General features: G+C 46.4%; 1 protein-coding gene across 2 annotated transcripts in view; it reads right to left on the bottom strand.

Moving 5' to 3' along the window:
• The window catches only part of EPHX1 (epoxide hydrolase 1), a 38,393-nt gene extending 22,096 nt beyond the window's left edge, over positions 1-16,297 (bottom strand). The window contains exon 1 of one of the 2 annotated variants that reach the window (XM_013970075.2): positions 16,279-16,297. The gene's annotated coding sequence lies outside the window, so the exon portion shown is untranslated. Of the gene's footprint in view, positions 1-16,105; positions 16,234-16,278 lie in introns of those variants that run through there. The other variant, XM_018059920.1, reaches the window with a different exon arrangement.

Here is a 23,068-nt window from a genome sequence, read left to right as displayed (position 1 = left end):
TAAATGTGACAGCTCCAGAGAACCCTGCCGCCCCCCAGCCAGGCCAGTGAAAGTCTCAGCAGCCCAACTCTCATGTTTTACCAACTTTCTTTTCCTGGTGAGGAGAAATTCCATAACCTCTCCTTCTTAGTCTGCAACTTCAAGGGCAGTGGGACCCCAGAAGGCTTGGAAAGAAGTTGGGGCAATGCTGCCATACCGACCAAGTCACCTTCCTTGCAGGAGTCTTTCCTATCTTCCCCCAGCCTCCAGCTTTTGTTTCTTTTGTCCTCTCCAAATCAGTGCAAATACACACTTGAAGCTGGGGGGTTTGGGGTTTCAGGCCCACTTCTGGCTGATGGGCCTCAGTCCAACGACTGGACACAGATAAGACATTGACCTTTAAGATGGAAGGGCAGGTGGAGGGTCCCATCCAAATTGGAACTGAGGTAACAGTCCTAGGAGAGAAACTAGGATGAATTAAAATGTAACAGGAGGGAATTCCCTGGTGGTCCAGTGGTTAAGAATTCACCTTGCAATGCAGGAAACAAAGGTTCAATCCTTGGTTGTAGAACTAAGATCCTACATGCCTTGGAGCAACTAAGCCACAGTTACCGAGCCCATGTGTTCCGGAGCCACACCCCACAACTAGAGAACTGGTGCACAGCAACAAAGGATCCTGAGTGCTGCACCTAAGACCTGATGCAGCCAGACAAATAAATATAAAAAAATAAATAATAAAAATTGTTAATCACTATAAAAACATGTAACAAGAGACTCGTACAGTCACTCTGGAAGACTGTTTAGCAGGATCTACTAAAACTGGGCAGATACCAACTCTATGACTCAGCAGTTCACTCCTAAGTAGAGATCCAACCAAAATGTGTCCACATGTGTTCACGTGTTTGCCAAAAATCACAACCTAGAATGTTCATAGCCACATGATCCAGGTCTGATGTGTAGAAGCCAAAACTAGAAATAATCCAAATGTCCTCCCACTGCAGTTAGTGGTCTGCTGATACGATGGAACACCCTACAAGGAGAACAAATAGTCTATAATTACACACAGTGACATGGATCTGTCCCGCAAACAGCGCTGGGCCAAAGATGCCAGACACAAAAGAGAACTCACCACGTGACTGACTCCGTCTGTATAGAGGACAAAGACAAGCAAAACTGATCTATAATAAGAGACTTTAGCACGGTGCTTTTCTTTGGACTCAAGCACTATATTGTACTCTCCAGTGAGTGCAGTATATAGACAGGTCTAGAAAAGAAAGGCTTGAAGGGCAAGACTTGGGCAACTTCACTGATGCAGTTCAGCAGTACACTGAGGAGTCACCCCCAGGATGCCCTCTAAGGAGTCTGGGGTGGCAATGGTTGCAGGCCTCCCCATTGCCTATATGCCACCGCTCAACTGGGGCACCCCAACCCGAGCTTTCTTTACTCAGTAAGACTTACTGACTCAGAAATCAGCCACTAGTAGCTTGATTCCTGGAAGAAGGTGGGACATTAGAGGGCAGACCTAGTCACTGGGTCCCTGGGAACAAAGTGTTGCCCAGTCCCACGATAACATCAAGGAAAATGCAAACACCTTGCGAATTTGGGGAGGCCCAGTGGCCTACTTTGGTGTTCCCATTTGAGGAGCCAGCCTGGCTTTCTTGCAGAACCTTCATTCCATGGGAATCCCCTTGCTTCCAATAGCAACTCGGACTACCTTTAAGAAATGGAACATTTTGGAGTTTACAATAAGGGATCTTCTAGCGTGCATTGGAGAAGGAAATGGCAACCCACTCCAGTATTCTTGTCTGGAGAATCCCAGAGACAGAGGAGCCTAGTGGGCTGCCATCTATGGGGTTGCACAGAGTCGGACATGACTGAAGCGACTTAGCAGCAGCAGCAGCGTGCTTCCGTGTTCAAGTAATTCAAAGTCCAGCTCTGCCATTTACCAATTGAAGGGCTTTGGCCAACTTACCAAACCACCCTGAGCATCTGTGGTGGGGGTGGTGGTTTAGTCGCAAAGTTGTGTCCAACTCTTGGGACGTCATGGACTATAGCCCACCAGGCTCCTGTGTCCAAAGGATTTCCCAGGCAAGAATACTGGTGGGGTTGCTATTTCCTTCTCCAAGGAATCTTCCCAATCCAGGGATCAAACCCAGGTCTCCTATATATTGCAGGTGGTCTCCTGCATTACAGGTGGATTCTTTACCAACTGAGTACCAGGGAGCATCTGTGGTCTCGTCTGTAAAGTGAAGATAGTGCCAACTTCACAGGCTCAAAGCAGGTACTCCACAAATGCATGATCCTATCACTATGTGAAATTTTCATGCCTCAAGAGACCCCAGAGGACCCTTGTCCCTATCCCTGTTAGATGACAGGCCAAGAACCCTGCCAAAGACTTGCATAAGCAGACTGGGAACAGGAGAGTGCATGGCGTGTTCATCTACTGGCCTCCTCTCACCGAAGACAAACTTGAAGGTTAAGGAAAGTACAAGGTTATATACATCTTGGCTACTAGAGTTTTGCAATAGATGTCTCTGGAGGGTAGAACCCATTCTTCTTTTCTGTTCTGAGAAGTTACATTAGGGTGCAGAATTCTGTTTACTAAGCCTTCCTGTTTCCAAGGAAAGCTATATTTATCTCATCTGTGTGGTCAGCTCCTGCTGGTGTAGAAAATATTCTATCCACATAAAAACATCAATATTTAGGAGATACTATGAAAAATTCAGAAGTAATACAACATGAAATGAGAGTCTCTGCTTTATTATGCTAGCATCTGAAACTGGAGGTTAATTCATCTACTCCAAAGCTTCCAAAAATATATTTAATCTAATTAGGTTGTTGTTTTGTTTTGTTTGTAATGTACTTTTCCAGAATACTGGCAAAATACTTTGTTGAAAGAATTGGGGAAGTGAGGAGCCTTTCAGAATGAAAACATTTTTTTTCCCCTGGAGCCACAGTACCCTTCCTTAAAAAATGATTAGTTGGCCTCAAAAGGGAAAGTAGTTTTTGTTGCAAAGCAGCCAGATATTTTTAAAGACACAATAACTGGAAGATGGTGGTCATTTAGTTCTAAGATGTTGAACTTAGAAGGAAATCTGAACAACAATTGACTACTCTGATAAGCTATGGGATTGTATGCAACTTAAGTCCCCCAATTTTTTTTTTTTTTTTTTAGGGAGGGTTTTGTTTGTTTATTGGCTGTGCTGGGTCTTCTTGGCTGCACAAGGGCTCTCTTTAGCTGTGGCAAGCAGGGGCTACTCTCTAGTTGCGGTTTATCAGCGTCTTATTGTGGTGGCTTCTCTTCTTGTGAAGCACGGGCTCATTAGTTGTGGCTTAGTTGCTCCACGGCATGTGGGATCTTCCCAGATCAGGGATGGAATCGAGTCCCCTGCATTGACAGGCAGATTCTCAACTGCTAGCTTTTCCCCATTGCTGCTGCTGCTAAATCACTTCAGTCATGTCTGACTCTGTGCGACCCCATAGACGGCAGCCCACCAGGCTCCCCCGTCCCTGGGATTCTCCAGGCAAGAACACTGGGGTGGGTTGCCATTTCCTTCTCCAACTTAAGTCCCCAAATTTTATATCGAAGGTTTGAGCATGTGCTTATGAAACTTGGGGGAAAAAATCAGGAATTAGTTCAAGCTGAAACAGTCAACTGCACAATATAGGGATCTTTACCCCTAAAAGATACAAACAGAGCAATTTATTATTTCACTTTTCTTTTGTTTTTCTGGATTTGACTTGTAAAGGACAATTTTAAATACAGGAGATCAAGTAAAAGCTGTGCTTAATTCTCTTTAGCATTGTTAAAAGGAAACTCGGGCTAAGAATTTTACTGAATATAAAGTATTTCTGTTATGCCTGGGGCAGAAACACCAGTTTTAAAACAAACAGTTCGCTATGAGATTGATGTTAAAAGTTCAAAAGAAAACTCTGTTTGCAATTGGAATGTACAAAGTATCAAGAAGTCATTTTGCTCCTTTAAAGAAAATAAAAGAGCTGGATTGGTGCCTTGGAAAAGCAAGTATAAACTTGCTTTTGGATCAAAGGGCGGTTTAGCAAACACTGCCTGTGATGGTGAGCTGGCTTCTTTGCAGGCACAAGGAATAAGACACAGTCTTGTGCCTGCTGAAGTTCATGCTCTAGTAGGACAAACAAATGAACAAATGACATCCCTCGAATGATAGATACAATAATATCTACACAGATGGAAGAGAAGTGTACAAAGGTAAGAGTGGTAAGCCTGCCACAAAGATTTCATGGAGTAGGGGGGTCGATGAGTAGGGTTTTTAGGGATGAATAGGAGTTTACCAGACAGAAAATAATGGTGGAATGGAGATATACCCAGGGAGAAAAGAGAGCATGTGCAAGGACTTCCCTGGTGGTCCAGTGACAGACTCTGCATTTTTAATGCAGGGGGCCCAGGTTCATTCCCTGGTCAGGGAACTAAATCCCACATACCACAACTCAAGATCCTGTGTACCGCAACTAAGACCCAGTGAGGATTAATAAATAAATAAATTCATTGGGCATTTAAAAATCCACAAGTAAAAAAAGAGAGAGAGCATGTGCAAAGACATGAAAGTGAGGAAGTGCATGGTATAAGCAAAGATCCACAATAATCTACATCCACGTTCAGTGTAAGAGTTGAGTACAAGCTTTGGAGGGCAGTCATTCCTGTATTAACTGAAAGGAGTCCCTATCTTATCTCTTTTATAAATTGTTACTTCATCATGATGAAGCTGACTCAGGAGTTTTAACTTAGAAATCGTGTTTGCAATTCAGAGGACCCTTCTGTGAATTAGATCCCAAGGGGATCAAGGGATGGAAATATACTTGGGAGGTGAGTCTTTCATGGTTGTGTGAGAAACGGGTGGCCAGGGCAGGAGATTATTCAAACCCAGCATTCCACCCCAGTTGCCCTTAGTGATTTGGCTCTCCAGCAGACATGCTCCCAGATTGAGATATTGTGGCAGACTGCCAGCTATGTTTTCCTCTTCCTTCTCAGCACTGAAATTTTTATTTTAGTCAGAGAAGCCCGGCTAAACACTACATTTCTTGGCTTTCAGTATGACAGGGTGATTAGGTGTTGACAAAGAGCTGGAAGTGTGTTTGAGGCAGAGCCATCTGTGATCCAGACAGAACCTTCGTGTGAATTAGGAAAAGACATCCATTCCTCAAAATACTGTCAGAAAATGAACCTAATATACTGCTTTTGTTACAGGACACCTCACTGCCATCTGCTAGAAAGCACTTGTAAATAAAAATACAAATCCATGATGATGATGATATGAATGGTTTCCTTGTCCAGGGAACAACCTGCACAAGGGTACACTGGTCTTGTATGTGTGTGAAGACTATGTAGAGAGCTCTGACTCAGCTGGAAAGCTGCACATTTTGCCCTTCCCCTTCTTTTTCATGCTTCCTGGGACACAGACATGATGGCTGGACTCTGGTAGCCATTTTGGACCATGAAGTGATCTTGAGGATGGGAATCAGAGATGATGGGGAAAGATGGAAGTCATCATGGAACCACCAGCCCAACGCTGGACTACTTACTCGCAAACTTCCTTTGTATAACAGAAAAATAAACTTCTATATTGTTTGAGCAGAAAGTGAAGAGGAATTAAAAAGCCTCTTGATGAAAGTGAAAGCAGAGAGTACAAAAGTTGGCTTAAAGCTCAACATTCAGAAAACGAAGATCATGGCATCCAGTCCCATCGCTTCATGGGAAATAGATGGGGAAACAGTGGAAACTGTGTCAGACTTTATTTTTTGAGGCTCCAAAATCACTGCAGATTGTGAGTGCAGCCATGAAATTAAAAGACGCTTACTCCTTGGAAGAAAAGTTATGACCAACCTAGATAGCATATTCAAAAGCAGAGACATTACCTTGCAGACTAAGGTCCGTCTAGTCAAGGCTATGGTTTTTCCTGTGGTCATGTATGGATGTGAGAGTTGGACTGTGAAGAAGGCTGAGCGCCGAAGAATTGATGCTTTTGAACTGTGGTGTTGGAGAAGACTCTTGAGAGTCCCTTGGACTGCAAGGAGAGCCAACCCATTCTGAAGGAGATCAACCCTGGGATTTCTTTGGAAGGACTGATGCTGAAGCTGAAACTCCAGTACTTTGGCCACCTCATGCGAAGAGCTGACTCATTGGAAAAGACTCTGATGCTGGGAGGGATTGGGGGCAGGAGGAGAAGGGGACGACAGAGGATGAGATGTCTGGATGGCATCACGGACTCGAGGGACATGAGTCTGAGTGAACTCCGGGAGTTGGTGATGGACAGGGAGGCCTGGCGTGCTGCGATTCATGGGGTTGCAAAGAGTCGGACACGACTGAGCGACTGAACTGAACTGAACTGATTGTTTGAGCTGTTGTTATTTTGAGTTTTCTGTTATACAAAGCCTAAAGTAATCCTAACTGATTGAGAAGTCAGGGAGAAAAGAAAATATATCAAGTCCTCCAGGGCACATACTCTTAGGAACAAACGCTCAGTTTTCAAAATTTTCAATACTATATACAATTTCAATGCTATAGAACATGATAAATAAACATTTTTCCTGCTGCCCCAGTCACAGAAAGGTATGTTCTCAAAAGACAGACACAACACAGTAGCTTGCTCCTCGAAGAGGTGTTGTCAAGAATGGTGCCATCATTCTTGAGAAAAGAAAAGGATATTATTCCACTTGACTCCCAACTATTCAGACTCTCCTTTAAATAAAAACCTGGGTGAGAAGCAATTTTGTAATACCTATCAGGATATAAGATACAAATGACCTTTGACTCAGCAATTCTAGTTCTAGGAATTTCTGCCTCCAAAATACTGAGTTTATGTTTAAGTAAAATGCCACATGTACAAAAATATTCACTACAGCTTTTTTTTTGGTAAAAGCAGACGACCGAAACAATATAAATATTTATCTTCTGGGACGGTGAAACAGTCTGACATTCATACAGTGAATATGTGCAGAAGGTAAATCTATATGCTAATATGAAAAGATTTCCATGATAGGTATGTGAAAAAAGTAGTGTACAAAAAAAGTGTGTATGATTACTGGGTGACAATGGGGTAGACCAAAGGACACACACAGTCATGCGGAGACTATCAGAGTTCACGCAGACACCAGTGACAGTGGCCTCCGGTAAGGAGGAAACACTTTCACTGGATAAACTTCTGTGTGTCGAAAAAAACTTTTTTACCACATGCATGAACTATCTACCCCCAAATAAAATAAGCATACATTTTCTAAAGTATAGAAGACCGCAAGAGTGACTATTCCCTGTGATCCTGCTCCAAGAGTGAGTCAGACACCTCGCAGCACCAGAGCTGCACAAACTCGCTAATGTGACTTCCCAGTGGCCAAGAAGCCCCTGACACAAAGGTGAATCTGGAAACCTGGAAACCCAAGGGCATCTGAGAGCTGGGGGCCTGGCAAACATATGAAATGGGGTAAAGAAATCTGACTGGGCTGTGGGAGAACTGGTGTCCAAACGGGGCTGTCCTTTCTGGGCACGTAGTTCCCACTGCCACCTCTGGACAGAGGACACACACATGAATCTCTAACCCAGACCTACTCTGAGCAACAGATTCAGGCACCCACCTGCCAACTTGACAGTTCCTCAATGTCTCAAAACCTCCTCCAATGCATCTGAGGTTGCACTTGTCTCCTGAAACTTTGTCTTCTTCTGTGGTTCCCTCTCCCTTTTGCTGGAAGTACCCACTTCTAACTGCCAAAAACCCAGGCGATGGCCTTGAAACACCCCCATCCTCCATTTCATCCACTTCCAATCTATAGGCGAGTTCCACAAGCTCCACCTCCCAATTATACCACAAACCCAGCTCCACCACCGCCAGCCAGCCCACGTGCCCAAGTGGTGCCCTTCTCTCCCTAGACTACAGCTGGGTTCACTTACCCCTGCTCTGCCTCCTCCAGTGTGCTCTGCAGCCAGAGCCATCTTCCGGAAACCCAAATCTGACCCTATCATGCCCCTGTTAAAACTCCTAAATAGCTTTCTGCTACTTTGGGGACAAAACTGGAAAAGGTCACTTATCATTCCAATCCCAAAGAAGGGCAATGCCAAAGAATATTAAAACTACTGCACAATTGCACTCATTTCACACGCTAGCAAGGTCATGCTCAAAATTTTCCAAGCTAGGCTTCAACTGGGCTTCCCTGGTGGCTCAGCTGGTAAAGAATTTACCTGTAATGCAGGAGACCTGGGTTTGATCCCTGGGCTGGGAAGATCACCTGGAGAAGGGAAAGGCTACCTAATCCAGTATTCTGGCCTGGAGAATCAGTCCATGGGGTCTCAAAAGAGTTGACAAGACTGAGTGAGTTTTCACTTTCAGGCTTCAACAGTACATTAACCAAGAGCTTCCAGACGTACAAGCTGGGTTTAGAAAAGGCAGAGGAACCAGAGATCAAATTGCCAACATCCAGTGGATCATGGAAAAAGCAAGAGAATTCCAGAAAAACATCTACTTCTGCTTCATTGACTACGCTAAAGCTTTGGACTGTATGGATCACATCAAACTATGGGAAATTCTGAAAGAGATGGGCCTACCAGACCACCTTATCTGCCTCCTCAGAAACCTGTATGCAAGTCAAGAAGAAACAGTTAGAACTGGACATGGAACAATGGACTGGTTCCAAATTGGGAAAGGAGTCCGTCAAGGCTGTATGTTGTCACCCTGCAGCAAACATGGCGAGAAATGCCAGGCTGGATGCAGCCCAAGCTGGAGTCAAGATTGGGATCTAGAGGGTGAGGATCAGCCTCAGGATCCTGGCAAACACAGTGGGGAGGGGCACAGCCTGAACTGGGAGACTCTCCTTCCTCAAACCCAGGCAGGTGGTTAGAACCTCGCAATTGGAAAATGCTCCCTAAACTATAGAAAGCTACCAGCTAACTCCAAGTCAGCGCTCACCATGTACCTGGCCTTCAGCCAGAAGAGGCCAAGAAGGTGGCCACAGTCCTGAGCCTGCGGAGAAGGCCCAGCTCTGGCCTCCATCTGGGAATTCCTCTGTCTACCCTGTCGTCCAAAGTCTTCCTGACAGGGATTCAGACATGAGAACCTCACGCTCCTTCTGGGAGAAGCCAGCCACTGGGCCAACAATGGCATGGCAGAGGGGTACGCTGTGGGCCCCTGGACTGCAGGCCAGAGAAAGGTGGGGCTGGGGATCTGTGTGCTTCGGCAGGCTACCCTTCCCCGCCCTACCCAGCCTTGCTGCTCCTCTGTGGGGGAAGGCACGCCTGCAGAATGGGGAAAACAGACAGCCTCCTCTCCACTTCAGGCTGGCCTGCCAATACAAACCTTGAACGTTCTTCCTTAAATGCAGGCCGACAGATGGCCACATCTGGGGCTCCCGGAGCTCCCCAACCATGACACTCGATGTGGCAGAGAGCACTCAGGCCCAGGGTAGGTGGGGGAAAACCCTGGGTGCCGGCGCCTCCCCTACTCTGCACAGCCCAGCACGTGACCAGCCTCCCCACTCACAGCCCTCTCCCTGAACCCCAGTGGCTGGCAGGGCCTCAGGTGGATGGGGTCCATGGGTGAGGTCAATTGGGTTGGGCTGATTAGAATCTTCTGCAGGAGGTTAAGGGCTGTGTTTATCTCCCTGAAAGACCTGGAGCCAAAACTGGGAGAGCAGCCTGGAGCCGGAATCCGGGAGAAAGGAAAAAGTTGTTTACAGGCAAAAACAAAGGGACGTAAAAAAGTATAAGCAGTGTCGGGGGGCAGCCTTCTGAGGGGGCAGCCCTCTGAGGGGGCAGCCTTCTGAGGGGGCAGCCTTCTGAGGGGGCAGCCCTCTGAGGGGGCAGCCCCTGTTCTGGGTCCTGAGGGAAGGAAGACACATCCCTGTCCGCCCTGGAGAGTCACCCCGCCCTCTGCTCCCAGCTATAGATGTATACACACACCTGAATAGACAGACAGGAAGAATACAATTAGTGACCACTGATCTGATGAAAATCGTGGAGTAGGGTGCCAGCTCGGCTGGCGGTCAGGTACTAACGGCCTGCTTTGAATCCTGGCTCTACCACTTGCCAGCCATAGGCCAGGTAACCTCAGGCCAGTGACTTCATTCCTCCATGCCTCAGTCTCCCTGTCTGCAAGATGGACAGAATAAAGTACATCTCCTACTGAGTGAACAAAGGTAAAGTGGCCACACAGGGAATTTTTGACTGTGAAAACAAAAAGGGCATTCACTTTTTGTTTTTAGATCCTGGAACACGAAGGTGGGGGAGACAGACCTAGCCTGAAGCTGAGGGAACCTTCTCTGAGGAAGTGCTACCTGAACAAAGGTGGGAAGTTAAGGAGGTTTCTTTGTAAGAGGGAAGAGCAGCGGGCTCCAAGGTGGATATGTTGTTGTTGTTGTTTAATTGCTCAGTTGTGCTCGACTCTTTGTGAACCCATGGACTGTAGACCACCAGGCTCTTCGGTCCTTGGAATTGTCCCAGCAAGAATACCAGAGTGGGCTGCCATTTCCTTCTCCAGGGGATATTCCTGGACTGGGGATTGAAGCCGCGTCTCCTGCATTGGCAGGAGGATTCAGTCTGGGATAAGGAGGGGGCAGCCTCAGCATCTGACAGGAGAGTCTGGAACGGTGAAGGGGGCCATGCAGTGAGCTGGCTGGCCCGGAGCACCTCCAGGGAGGGGACGGCGACCTCCACAGATGTTAAACACCCCTGGAGCAGGGGTGGCCACAAACTCATTCACTCACCCTTCAGCCCACACTTTTAGTTAAGCAACACAAGTGGGGAGCAGACTCTCTCTCTGCCCCACAGGGTGCACATGCTCACACTCAGGGAGTTTTATTTGAACCCTTTCCATCTCATGTTTGCCAATTAAAATAAGACCTGTCAAGTTGTCCGTTGGTTCTAAATCACCAAAGGAAAAACCCAAGTGGAACACAGCTCACTGCCTATGAGGCAAAAGCATTACCTTCCTGGAATTTCAATACGTGGCATTTTCTGTTTGAGGATAGAAAGACTCCTATTCAGGAGATAATAGGCGTGGGCCATATAATACACCTGTTGGATTTCCTTCCCACCATTAACCACACCCTCTCCCCTCCCTCCCATCCAGAGCGGCTTTTCTCAGCAGTGTGCTCCGGGTCTGGGAGCTTCCCCAGTAGTGTGTCACAGGATAGCACTGCAGGCTGGGCCACAGCGCGGTCACCTGAGCTGGCTCCCTTATCTAAAATGCACGGAAAGGCGTCCCTGTGCTCACGTACTGCAGCCCTAAGGACTCGGGTCGGGGTTTAGAGGAATATTCTGCGTTTCTGCTGTCTTGGTGGGGTCAGTCTGCTTGTGGAAATGTCTAGGCTGCAAAAAGAAATGCAAAGGCTAAAAATACTTCTGGTGTTCAACCAAAGGTCGAGTGGGCAACTTGGAAATTAAGATGTTCCATCTTGACAGTATCACCGTGACCCTGAGACCTGACTGTGGGAAGGGGGCACATAACCACATAACTGGGTGAGGGCAGGGGCCACCTCCCCGCAGCTGGCCACCAGGCTGCCTGCTCTTGCCTTCTCACAGGGACAACTTGGTTCACAGGGAGAAAACTGGAAAGCAGGAAAGGCCGTCCATTTTCCCCCAGAGAGCTGGTAAGAGAGGCAGATTTCCCTGAGCCCTTGGCACTCATGGGGTTAATCATGGAGCGTGGCGTGGAACCTGTGTTTCTCTTACTTTCCAAAAGGTTCAAGTCTCTCCAGTTCTGACAAGAGTGATGCAACCGGAAAGCCGTACCAGTATTGCAAAGGTCACTCATTCCGCAGGAAAAGCCAAGCCCCAGGTTGAGCTGCTGGTGGACATCCCGAGGTGGTGGTCCTCAGGGAAGGGTGGAGTCCCAGGCCCAGCCAGCGAGGAGCACAGTAGGGATCTCTGAGCCGGAGGCACCTGGCCTCCCGCTCACTCCTGATCAGCTTCCCACCACCCTCACGGTTCACACTGCAGACCACAGCCCAGCTAGAGCCAGCTCAATGGGCCCACAGTGGCTAGGGGTGCTCAGAACCCTTCCAGAATATCACTATGTATCTGGGTGCCACCACCTCCCTGGACGAAGCCCTGGACCGGGCTATGGGGGTGGGAAGACTCTAAGCAAAACATCTCACGGTCTACAATAACCCCGAGAAGTAAGGCATGTTAATAGTTTTGTTTTTCTGTTTTAAGGAGATTTGAAAATGAAGCTTCAACAAGTTAAATAGTTTGCCCAAGTTAACCCAGCTTGTAAGTGCCAAAACTGCACTTTAATGCAGTCTGTTTATGAATCTTCCCAAATGTTAAAGGCAGCCAAAACTCCTGCTCCTGCCTGACTCGGGACAAGCCCCATGGTCTCTGTTTCTGGGTTAGCAATGGAATCCTCCGGAAAGTCCTTAAACTCCCCAAACAGAGGAGTATTTCTTTTTCCCCCATAATGCAATCACTTTCAGTTGGGTGATGGAGAGTTTGCAGATGTGGCTTTGTAGTAACTGGACGGTGCCCTCAACTGGCTCCTTGTGACAACAGTGTCCGCTGTCTGACAGCAAAGCCAAGACACAGACAATGGGGTCCAGTGGACAGGAAGACTCCCCTGCAGGTCCTGGAGCCTGCCTGGAGATATGCTCTCAGGCTAGACTTTAGAGAGTGAAAATAGCTGCTCTCCAGTGACAAAGGATAAAACTCCGTCAGGAATGTAAACAGAGTTATTCTTCAATATCCATGGGGGAATGGTTCCAGGACCTCCAAATACCAAAATCCATGGATGCTCAGGTCCCTTATATAAAATGGTAGCGTGCAGTCAGCCCACTGTCTTGGCAGATTCCACATCCATTGCCTCAAAACCCAGGGTTACGAGGGCTGGCTATATACCCTTGATGGCAGAAGAGACGGTTTCAGTTTGAACCTGGTTTGTATAATCGCCTGTTCAGTAATACAGTGTGCAAGGGCAGGACTGCACAGCTGTCCCCTTCACAAGGGAGCGTCCAGCACTCCCCGTCAGGGAGGGAGGTGGAGGCGGCTGGCTCCTTGGCAAAGCTTCAGTTCCCTCTAGGGCGAGCTTCTGGGGTGGCTTCTCCCTGCTGCAACCTCCCTACCTGACCACACAGCCCCTGGATCCTCTGCTCTTAGAGTCTGGGCCAAGAGCCACCCATAGGCAGTCCAGGGGTAATCCGCAGGGCCAGCTGGGCTGGGAAGGGATCCTTCTGCCTTAACCCTTGGCCCCCAACCTCTGCCTGGGGTTTTGTCCCGGGCCCACACCCCAGGTGTGGCCCTTCACTCCATTTGACATTGCCCGCAGTGGGCCTGGCATAGGATGCAGGTCCACCCCAGCCCCTCAAAGCTGATCATTCCCCACTAACCTATTTCCTTTTCTGAAGATCCCTTTGGATTCTTATGCACAGAATCATCACATAATAGAGCTATAAGAAGCTTTGCAGATTATAAAGTCCAACCTCATTTCATGGATGAGGTCCACAGAGGGGACCTGACTGGCAGGGTTGGGACACCAGCCGGATCTTCTTTCTAGCCAGTTCTCTTCCACATCATTGTATTACCTCTCAAAGGAATGAATCACTCATGATGGGATGTAGGGTTTGATCAGAGGTGGGGTTTGAGCATGGGATCCTAGAGGCCCCTCAAGTCACCACAGGCTTGCTCTTTGCCCACTCCAGCCCAAGTGGGTCTGCACTGAGCTCTTTCTTTGGCAGCAGTGAGCAGCACACACTGAGCCCTGCCTTGTGTTTTAAGCCCAGTTGTGTCTCATTTCTTTGACTATCTCAGCTCAAGGATGGAGAACTAGAACCTGGGCAGACCCTCCCTTCTCATGTCTGGGGCAGGAAAGGATGCTGGGAACAAAGTCAAGGTGCAAGTCAGCAAAGACCAAGTCTGGGCATGTTGGGTTATGTCCATGGGTGGGTCACTGTGCAGTGATAACACGGGGGCTCCTTGTGACCTCCAGCTAGTGCTGGATTTAGACCTCAGACATGAACAATGACACCACAGGAGGGGGCTAGGAGAGGCATTCCATTTCCTCCAATGATCCGAAGCCCTTTCGCTAAGGGTCCCTCTGCCCAAAAAGCCCCCAGTATGTCACTTCCCACAGACCTCCCACTCCCGTAAGTCTGTACCAGCCAGGGTGCTTAAGGCATAGCTGGGAGGCAGGTGGGATCACACAGGGAGCATGTGGGTTGGAGCAGATGGTGTTGAAGTTCATCCTGGCTGCCTTGCTGAACAGTTATTTTCCATGGAAGACTTTCTTTTTCTTGGAACTGGAGGTGGGGGAGCCTCTTGTTCTCAGGCTGGGCCAGTTCAGTTTATCCAGGTCACTCACACCAAAGGACATGGGTGGCCGCTTGGCCCACACTCAGCAAACAGACATAAAGGTCACCCATGCCAGGCACATGCCTGGTGCGGGGCCTTTGCACTTGCTTGACCTGGTGTGCCGCCACTCCAGAGAGCGGCCTGCCACTCCCTCATTCCACCTTCCAGCTCCCCACCCCCAACTTCTCTCTTCAGTGCTTTGTTTTTCTCCCTGGCACACATGGCTTTCTAACATACTTTACATTTTGCAAATTTATTTTGCGTATTGTCCATCTTTCCCCCAACAAAACTATAGACTCTATGAAGACATGTTCCCTGCTGAGCCCCCGTGCCCAGGGCAGAGCCTGCACACATGGTCAGTCCTCTGGATTTGCTCGGGAAACATGAAGAAGTCAACACAAAGCCCTTCTAGGTGTGGACATTTGGGAAAGAGAAACTGCTGAACCCTCTCAGTGCTGTGCTAAGTCACTTCCGTTGTTTCCGAGTCTTTGAGATCCTATGGACTATAGCCCACCAGGCTCCTCTATCCATGGAATTCTGCAGGCAAGAATAGTAGAGTGAGTTGCCATGCCCTTTCCCGGGGGGATCTTTCTGACCCAGGGATACAACATACATCTCCCGCTTCCCCTGCACTGCAGGCAGATTCTTTACCCCTGACCCACCGGGGAAGCCCAGAGTTTCTTGCTAAATCAGACCTACTAGGGCTAGTGAAAGACCTCCACAAGGTCCTCAAGCCCCTACTCCCAGAAGGATGCAACCACCACACCAGAAGACAGTGCTACTTTCCAGACTGGGGCCCCTTCTTTCAAGTGTTAACTTTTAATGGTATATTCAGAGGAGTCTGCAGAGTGGCACCCAAACGGGCATAAATCCCAATGTTCTCAACAATTTCCTGCAACAGCTCATACATCCGATGTACTGGGTGCTGAGGTGCCCTATGCAGAGGTCCCCGCCCCGCCCCCGGCCCCTTACCTTTCAACCCTATTCTCTGTACAGAGCCCACGGGGCAGGGACAGGGCTAAGGGAGGGCTGTCTGTCCATCCCTGCGTCAGGGGCCCACACATGCTTTGTGCAGCCAGAAGTTTATATAGTAGAGGAGAGTGAACGCGGTGGGAGGCGCAGCTTTAAAAGAATAAAAATCAGAGTCACAACATCGTCAGAGCCCGCGCCCGCACCCTGAAGGCTTCAGAAGGGCCGGACAGGCGAGGGGCCAGAGGCTAAGTTCCCCAGCATCCCTCCGGGGAGGGAGGCTTGCAGGAGTCTCTGGTCTCTGCTGCCCTTAGACTGGTCACATCTCTAGGCTCCTACTGCACGGTGAACTCTTTTCCCCGGACCCAAGTTTCCTTTCCTGGGCGCTGAGCTGGGCGGGGTTGGAGCGGGAGAGAAAAACTGGAACCGCGGTTAGAGATAGTGAGAGAGGACGTCTCAGCCAAAAGACTTGAGGTCTGTTTAGGACGCCGGTGACAAACAAGTGCATTATGAGCCACACGCCGCCTGGAAGCTGCACTCCCCGGGAGAGCCAGGCAAGGGGGCCGCCGCTGCGCTTCCCCGCGCCCCCTCCCCCCGCGTTCGGTTGGCAGAGCGCGTGCGGGCCTCTTCCCGGAATCCCAAGCGCCTGCGCACCGCACGCGGCGAGGCCGCGGTCGGGACCCAGCTGCGGGCGGCGGGGCAGGGGCGGCGGCGGAGGCCTGTGTGAAAGTCTCCCCGGAGCCCTGGCTGTGCGGCGCCCGCCGCCAGCGTCCCCCAGCCCTCGGGATCGCGTTGTGCCCCTGCACCCTGGGAGCGCCCGGGCCCCCGGAAACTGCGCAGACGCCCCGGAGCGCTTACGGTCGTCGGCTCCCTGGCTCCTGGGCTTGGCGGTCCCTCCGGCTCCGGCTCTCCGGGTTCCCCTGCTCCCGATTCGCGCGTCCCCTGACTACCCTGCGCTGACCCCGCCCGGGCTCGGCCCCCCAGCGGGCGGGCCGGGCCACCGAGGTTCAGTCCCGCTCCGCCCCTGTTACCTGGGCCACCCGGATGACTCTGCACCTTCCTAAGCCCGCCTCTGCTTTGGAAGAGGGCTCTCAGAGTGCAGCCTGCGGTCAGAAACGGTGCTGAAGTTCTTGGTCACTGAATCAATAAACAAACAAACCTCAAGCTTCAGCCTTGTGTAACTTTTTAAACCAGTTCATTATTATTGTATTTTACACGTGTGTTGTGTGTCCAGGACAGATTGGGGAATTTTAAAGCAAACAAACCTGTCTTTCAACACACAGTCTGAGAAACACTAGTCTGAGTGAAATTTGAACCCGCACAAAGAGGTCTTCATGGTGAGGACTGAGATATACAAAGTGGAGCTGGACGCCTGGAGAGTAGCTTGTTCCTGGCTAATAAAAAAAACTCAACTTAGTTCCCTCTCCAAACCTTTGCTTATGTAGTATTCCTGGAAAGGATGCTCTCCTGCATCCAAATATGACCTACTGTTCTTTAATCCCACACCTTCCTAGTGAGGCCTGATCTCATCCCTGCAGTCTCTGACATCTCTGTACGCCTTCAGAACTTGCAGTCTGTGAGATTCCTCCATGCCTCACCAAATCTTTCAAACAGAAGCTCTGCCTCTGGCCATTTTACCAAGGGACTCAAATTTGTTATCTTTCAAACTCAGTGATGATGAAAGCATCCTAAAATTAGATATTGGTGATGACTATATCACCATAACTCTGTGAATACACTAAAAACTACTGAATTGTACACTTTAAAAGGATTAATTTTATAGTATGTGAATTATATCTCAGCAAAACTGTCATTTTTGTATTAAAAAAAAAACTGCACTGAGGTTGTAACCGCACTCCTCATTCCTGTGTCCTAAAATCCTCGTCATACGTCCTTGGTTAGATTTCAACAAACTCACTCAGAAGGATAATGCAGATAGTGGAGTGCAGTTTATCACACCAGCGGGCCCAAGGCAGAGTCTCCTCTTAGCCAAGGACCCCGACTAGCATTTGTAAAAATCTTTTATACCCCATAAGTACGTGTCTGAACCCACCACTCCAAATTCCTTGAGACTTACATAAACCAAGGAAAATACAATCCCAATAACTCCATGATTCACGTGCTACGTGCTCATGTGCTCAGTCAAACAATTAGCCAGTAACCAATAAACCCGAGGTTACACTCAGATAGATACAGAAAGATGTATGGCCTGTCTGGAGGAAAGGGTGATTAGTGTATGTTTTCTCTTAGGCGATGAGTAACCTAGATACGATCTTCAAGGTTCCCCTGTCAGGAGGGGGTCTTTTCCTTCTGTTGTTGTTTTCATAGGCACTAAACACAGAGTTCAGAGTCCATTGGAAAGGTGGCCGAGCATGATCAGCATGAACAGGCCTAAGATGGAGTCCAGGCCCTATGAATTCCTTCTTTAAGATCATTCACCCAGCGTTAGAATATGAAATCTAAGCTAGTGCTAGATATTCCAAAGTACAATCTACCTAGACACAGTAAATAAATAAGGCACTGAGTCCAACTCAGCAGGGCAAAATTTAGACAGTCAGATTTCAGATTTCAGCTTTCAGTCAAAAGCTACTGAAAAGTTTATGGACTGAAAGAATGGGTATAATGTGCTCTCTAGAATAAACTATGTGCTTTTTAAAAGTCAAAACAAAGGCTGTTCTTCTGTACAAACGTCTGGAGAGTTTCCAGGTACATCGGGGAGAATTAAAGATGATGTGTGTGGGGGGATGAAAACTGTAAATCGATTCCTGAGTCACTGGAAGGAAACAACATCTTTTACGCCAAAAATGCATAATATGAGTCTAATCATGAGGAAACCTCAGGAAAGAAACCCAGTTAAGTAATATTCTGCAAAACAACCAGCCTATACTTTTCAAAAATGTCAGGCTCATGAAAGGCAAGGAAAGGCAGGTAAAAACGTTCATGGTGAAAGGAGCCTGAAGAGGCATGGAAACACATATGATGCTTTTAGACTAGATCCTGGACTAGAAACCGTTTCTATGAAGAATATTATTGGAATGACTGGGGATGTTTGAAGAAAGTCTATAAAGGATAGCAGTATATTAATGCTAAATATTTTGATTTTGAGAACGAATTTTTTTCTAAGTGACTATCCTTGATCTTAGACACTGAGGGATTTGAGGAGTCATGTCTGAAATGTTCATTCCATTTCATACACTACATATACATCTCATATTTGTATATGTATATATATATACATGTATATATAATGTATATAAATGGAGAGAGAATTACAAAGCAAATGCAGTGAAATGTTAGCAATTAGTAACTCTGGGTAGAGAGTTTATGGGAGTTCCTTGTACTATTCTTGCAACAACTTTACTATAAATTTTAAATTATTTTGAAATTAAAAGTTTTAAAAATTGTGGATCAAATAAACATATATCTTTATCTCAGCTCCCTACTGAAAACACCATGAAAATCACCACCGAGGTGCAGAAAAGCTATAAACTCCAAAAGGACAAGGTGATTGGGAGAAAAGATAACTGCAGAGGAGGGATATCATGATGAAAATCATCTTTTATTATCATCTTTTTTAAGATGAAAATCAGTCGACTAATTTAGCAGAACAGATAAAGCTAAAAACCTTTCTACACCCACAAGCAGGGAGATTCTTGCCCTGGTCTTGTAGAGATCATCAAACTATAGCCCTCGGGCCAAATTGGACCCACAACTAATTTTTGTAAATAAAGTTTTCCTGGAGCACAGTCACACTCATTTGTTTATATACCGTCTGTGGCTGCTTTCAGACTATAGTGAGTAGTTAAATGTAAAGCCTAAAATATTTATTATAAGGCCCTTATACAGAAAAGGTTTGCTAGTCCCTGCCTTACAGCCCTGCAAAATCTTAGGAGCTAGAGGTATGGGGAGTCTCTGAAGGTAGGAGTTTGGGTGGATGTGGGAAATGGTAGATCTTGAGTGTCCCTGCAAGTCTGCCAAGAATGTAAGGAAAAGACTCAATAATGGGGAGTTATTGTTTAAAGGGTTCTAGAAGTTCAGTCTTGCAAGATGGAAAGAGACCTGGAAATGGGTAGTGGTAATGACTGCATGACAATATAAATGAATGTACTTAAATACTACTCAACTAACTGTACACTTACAATGGTTCAGATGGCAAATTTTGTGTTATGTGTATTTTACCCACCGCCGCCCCCCTCCTCCCTACCACACACGCACACACATACAAATTAGAAGGAAAACAAAACGAAACCTTAGGAGAACGAATTTAAACTTCGTATAAGGAGAATTTGTACCTTCTGTTGCTTGTTCTTACTTCAAGCCAGTGACCAGCCGTCCCTCACTGGCCGACCAGGGATTTATTTTCTGGAAACTGAACTGAGACTCTTTCCATCCCAGGGGCACTACTGGGCCCAGGTACAACAGGGATGAGGCACCTGACTGAAAATAGTGGAACCAAGTGAAAGTCTTCACTTTAACCTGTGAGTCCCTTCTCAGCGCCTTCCCACTTGAGTCCACAGAACACCGTTCCCAGGTACTAATCCCTAAGCAGGAAGAAGAGGATCTGCCTCTTAACTAAATGAGCCAGCCTGCAGAAGAGCTGCAGATAGAGACACCTGGGGGCCTTGTAACAAAACAGCTGGCTCACCATCTAGCCACCCTCCCCTGAGGTCAATTAGAGTACTGGGCACCATGTGCACAGTTCTTCCAGTTGGTGTTTTAACGCCTCACTTCTAAATAGTAAAAGACCACCAGATACTGGGGAAAGCCTCCCACTTAAAAGGCAGAGCCACAGTTGAGAGAGAAAGTACTCACAGGCAACAGAGGAAACTACAGTATTCTCAAAGACATAAGAAAGGGTTTGTATCTATGAAGAAGGGACAAGATACGATTAAAAAAGGAGCAATTCAGAGAATTAGAAAGCCCTTTTTAAAATTAAAAATTTAAGAGAAATGTCCAAAGATAGAATTGAGGAATTCTCCCAGAAAAATGGAACACAAATCAAAGAGATGGACAGTGGAAGGAAAAAGAAAGAAAGAAAATCAAGTCAGTCCAGGAAGGCACCAGACATATAAGCTCCATAGAACAGAAAGGAGACTATAGAGAGAAGAACATTATTAAAAAAGTAATCTAAGTATTTTTCCCAAACACAGCATAGGAACCTTCAGATTAAAAAGACACCATGGGGAAATCAAACAAACAGAAGAATACCAATGCAGGTCATGTCATTGTGATATTTTAAAATACTAAAGAAAAAGATCTAAAAGCTTCTGGAGAAAGCAGGGGAAAGCCCCCAACCAAAAATAGTCAACACAAAGACTTAATAATCAGAATATCCTCAGACTACTTAGCAGTAACAGTGGAGACCATAAAACAGTGAAGCAAGGCCTTCAAAAGTTGTTAGGAAACTATTTCCAACAAAGAAATACTTTGTTGGAAAGTATATACTTTATTATATAATAAAGTATAAGGGCAAATTAATAAAGGACATCCTCACACATGTAAGGACTAAAAACCTTTTCACTTCTCATGTACCCATTTCTAGACATGTTACTAGAGGATGTAATCCAGCAAAACAAGGGCGTAAAATATGAAAGAAGATATGGTATTTGGGAAACAGGGAATCTAACAGAGGAGCAGCAATAGGAGGCCTAAGCTGACAGCTGTGCAGGCTTAGAAAGCGGAGTGTCCAGAGGGAAAGAGGAAGACAAATGGCTGGGAGGCAGGTCTCCGAAAGTGAAATGACACATTAACTGAATTAACTTTTTGGAAAATAACATGGACAGATATTTGTCAAATCTGATGGCATATTTAGGGGGAAAAAAAACTACGGAAAGGAAGATAGAAAAATAAAGTGAAGGAAGAAAATGATTAACAACAGAAAAAAACAGAAAGTTGTTCAAGAAAGGAAATGTAATCATGGTATATTGCTTGGCTGTGTAGTGAGCAATATTAACCTCATCATTATGTAAGTACTATTGATTGAACACAAAATTATTATTGTTCCTATCTTGAGAGGATCAATGGGAGCCGCAGTGATGGGTGTATAATACGTTGTCTTTATCTATTCTAAGAGCAAATCAATAGATAATGTCCAAAACTGACAAACCAAGAAGTGTGCATTATAAGCATATTATTTAGATACCTAGAGGTAAATGCCAAAAGACTTGAAACTAGATTGAGAAAAATGAGGGAAGGGGGTTGTTGTATTTTACTGTAAGCCTTGATTATTTGATTTATCAAAAAACATATACAAATAAAAATATAAATTCATTAAACAATCTTATTTTCTAGATTCCCAGGTCATTGGACACTCCAGACTCATTGCTTTTCTCCCTAGATTTCTAAAGCATGGATTGCACTGCTCTTTTCAGTTCTAGGCTTTTGTCAGTTCCCGTAAACTGGTATTTCCTGCTGCTTCCACTCAAGCTGTTTCTTCATGTTTATTCGCCACTGGGCTCTTGCCCTACACTGGCTACTCTCTGGATGCTTATCAATAAATTCCTTTTCAGATGCTAATTGAGAGATTATTGATTGCACTAGACGCTGTATATAGTTTACTAGAGTTAGAGTCTCATATCACCTGCTGCTCATCACAGAAGTGTTACCTACTTCAAAATAAATGGATTACAGATCACTTGGGACATTAAAGAAGTGGGGATGGTGATAGCAAGTGGCTGTTTTACAAAACACCCTAAAAAGACAGCATTTTATAAGAACATCAGTTATACAGAATTGTTTCATAGCTATATTTTTTCATCATTTTTATAATCAACTATATTTAACAGTCATCTATTAGCATATGGTGCTACCAATTGATGGAAGAGATTTTCACATAGTAAAGTATGAGAAGTTATTCTGGCTTATACATGGTTTAGTATAAGTATTACATAAGACTTAGTATACATGATTTAGACGCTGAAGAGATCAGAGATGGAAAGAATACATGGAAGAACTGTACAAAAAAGATCTTAATGAGCTGGATTACTACAATGGTGTGGTCAGTCACCCAGAGCCAGACATTCTGGAAAGTGAAGTCAAGTGGACCCTAGGAAGCACTGCTGGTAATAAAGAGAGTGGATGAGATGGAATTCCAGTAAAACTATTCAGAACCCTAGAGGACGATGCCATCAGGGTGTTGCATGCAATATGTCAGCAAATCTGGAAGACCCAGCAGTGGCCACAGGACTGGAAAAGGTCAGTCCTCATCCCAGTTCCCAAGAAGGGTGGTACTAAGGAATGTGCTGACCACCAGACAGCTGCACTCATCTCCCATGCTGGAAAGGCCATGCTGAAATCTTGCATGCTAGGCTTCAGCTTTACGTAAATCAAGAACTTCCAGATGTCCAAGCTGGGTTCAGAAAAGGCAGAGAAGTCAGAGATCAAATTGCCAATCTTTGCTGGATCATAGAGAAAGCTAGGGAATTCCAGAAAAACATCTACCTGTGTTTCATTGACTACGCCAAAGCCTTTGTGTGGATCATAACAAACTGTGGCAAGCTCTTAAAGAGATGGGAACACTAGACCATCTTACCTGTCTCCTGAGAGACTTGTATGCAGGTCAAGAAGCAACAGTTAGAACCCTGTATGGAACAACTGATTAGTTCAAGTTCGAGAAAAGAGTATGACAGGGCTCTCTGCTGTCACCCTGTTGGTTTAACCTACGCGCTGAGCACATCATGAAAAATGCCGGGCTGAATCAGTTACAAGCTGGAATCAAGACAAGCAGGAGAAATATCAACAGCCTCAGATATGCAGATGATATCACTCTAATGGCAGAAAGCGAAAAGGAACAAAGAGCCTCTTGATGAGGGTGAAGGAGGA

Source organism: Capra hircus, chromosome 16 (assembly GCF_001704415.2).
Source record: "Capra hircus breed San Clemente chromosome 16, ASM170441v1, whole genome shotgun sequence".
Lineage (NCBI taxonomy): Eukaryota > Metazoa > Chordata > Mammalia > Artiodactyla > Bovidae > Capra > Capra hircus.
Note: the sequence above shows the minus strand (reverse complement) of the source record. Positions and strands in the feature narration are given on the sequence as shown.